At 40.0% G+C, this 2,593-nt stretch overlaps 1 long non-coding RNA gene across 1 annotated transcript; it reads left to right on the top strand.

The window, feature by feature from the left end:
* Positions 1–1,110: 1,110 nt before the first annotated feature.
* Positions 1,111–2,264, top strand: LOC113470776. Its single transcript, XR_003393712.1, has 2 exons — positions 1,111–1,334; positions 2,142–2,264. It is a non-coding gene; the product is annotated as an uncharacterized LOC113470776 (long non-coding RNA).
* Positions 2,265–2,593: the final 329 nt, after the last annotated feature.

Raw genomic sequence — 2,593 nt, 5'->3', positions numbered from 1 at the left:
TTTAAAAAGAACAACACTTTAGGTACTAAGTCTAATATTACGAACTAACAAAGTTTATTGGATAGGAATAATAATAATAATAATAATTACAGTAATTGGAAATGTTCAACCCTTAATAACCCAAATGTCCTTTATTCAAGTACTCCCCGATATCAACCTCCCGAAAATACTTCTGAGTAGGTATCTCAACTCTACTAGGCAACACAACACAACAGAATCTCGAATCAGAATCGAATGAATTCGCTAGAGCTTCTCGCTCTCTACCAAACACACGATATGGCGTCATACTGCCATTCAGCACTTTTGCTAAGCGCGGTCTTTCCAACACAGGATATGCGGGGGAGGTGAACGGGGTGCATTGACAGAACATCTGAGCAGAGCCTTGATCTCTTACGCCGATACGGCCAACCTGACATGGCAGACGTCCCGACTGCCTAGGCTGTAACAGAGAAGTCAAAACATGCCACAGCAGTATTATTTCGAATAAGTACCACTCGGCCACACTGACAAAAAGGGCTTCCAAATTGCCGTTAATTCCACAATGACAATTCAAACATTGGCAGGTACTGAACATAGGTACTAAACATGGGTACTGAACATAGGTACTAAACATGGGTACTGAACATAAGTACTAAACATGGGTACTGAACATAAGTACTAAACATGGGTACTGAACATAGGTACTAAACATGTGCTATAGCACATTGAATCCACCAGTTCCCTATGGACCACTGAAGTTAAGCAAACTTGCGCCTTGTTGGTATCTGAACGGGTGACCGTTTTTTTTTTTTTTTCAAATACGTATTCCGCAAATGTAATAGAAAGTCGTGTGATGTTCACACCAGATTTTTTATAATCGATTACGATTATCAATAATAATCGATTAATCGATTATCATAATCGATTATTCCCAACACAAACACCCTCTACCTACACTTGACCTTGACAGCGAGCGAGCGAGCAGCGAGTAGTGTGAAGTGCTGACAAAGGACATTTTTTAGTTATATAAAATGAATTTTAAAAATTGCCGCCGGGACAGCTATCTCACGTCGTCCGAGCTCATCTCAGCCCTGTTCATAAACACACCCTCTACCCTCTACCTACACTTGACCTTGACAGCGAGCGAGCGAGCAGCGAGTAGTCAAGCAAGTGCTGACAAAGGACATTTTTTAGTTTTGTTCTAGTGGATCCGGTCTTTCCACCATTTTGGATTTTAGTTTTTCTTGGATCTCGACCTGACAATTCAGATAATCGTTTGATTGTATGCTCATCACGCACACAATTTAAACAAATCTACGTTTCGAATTTCAGCAAGTTGTATTTGGTGTACTTTGGTAGGTATCTCCCCAACCTATGAACGAACAAGTTGTAAATGTTCGCATTCCACGTGGCATGTGGTGGTTGCAGATCCTGGCAACTACCACATGCCACTGTCGGTCAATCTAGCAGGGATACTAAACCACCTTCAGGCCAAGTTATGAAATAGCATTACTGTCAAGTCTACAAGTTGACTAGCCACTTTGTGAGAACGCTATTCCATCTTTCCACGAAATTATTTTCGGTTTCAATTTATTCTTGTCTCTGTGTAAGTAATAAAATAGAAGACTTTTTGGTGTAAGATCTTCAATCACCTACCTATTGATCTCTGTGTAATAAGCTACAAGACCTATCAGTGGTAATTAGGTTTGTACTAGGTTTTAATCTTTCTCCTTAATTTGTGTACTAATCACATCACCAAATTAAGGTACCTACTTGTACAGAAGTCATGTCCGTGGAATATTGCTACCAAAGGAACTGGTACAAACAAGCAGTGACCAGTGTTATTATAGGGTTAGGTTAAACGCAAGAAGGAGATTTCACAATTAGTGCAGTGATTAGTGTTATTATGGGGTTAGGTTAAATACAAAAAGGAGTTTTTCTTTTCCACAGACATGACTTTTGCATAATTACCGACAGAATGCGTTAAATACAAAAAGGAGTTTTTCTTTTCCACAGACATGACTTTTGCATAATTACCGACAGAATGCTGTTAAATACAAAAAGGAGTTTTTCTTTTCCACAGACATGACTTTTGCATAATTACCGACAGAATGCTTTTTTTGAAATATTGATCCATTAATGAATTGATTTTTTGTTTTCAGGTTGACCCCTTTCTTCATGGCAGATTCTCAGAAGCCTAGAGCCAGGGGGCGTGGAAAGCCCACTGCTCAGGTTCCAGGTGCATCTGCTGCTGCTTCTAGTGGACCACCCCCAGCAGCACCTGCTAATGTGCGTGCCCGTGCTCGAGCAACATCAACTGCCCAGGTAAGACACAGATTTTGGTTGCTTTCAACTTGAATTAGATCAGGGCAAAGAAAGGTACTTGTGCAGAAGTCACATCCGTGGAATATTGCTACCAAAGGAATTGGCACAAACAAGCAGTGACCAGTGTTATTATAGGGTTAGGTTAAATGCAACAAGGAGTTTTCACAATTAGAGAAGTGATTAGTGTTATTATAGGGTTAGGTTAAATACAAAAAGCAGCTTTTCTTTTCCACGGACATGACTTCTGCATAATTACCCAAAAACATTCCTCAAGCACAAACAACCTTAC

The sequence above is a fragment of the Diaphorina citri genome, unplaced genomic scaffold (genome assembly GCF_000475195.1).
Source record: "Diaphorina citri unplaced genomic scaffold, Diaci psyllid genome assembly version 1.1 scaffold1819, whole genome shotgun sequence".
NCBI classification, from domain to species: Eukaryota; Metazoa; Arthropoda; class Insecta; order Hemiptera; family Psyllidae; genus Diaphorina; species Diaphorina citri.
This window is presented reverse-complemented; position numbering and strand designations above follow the sequence as displayed.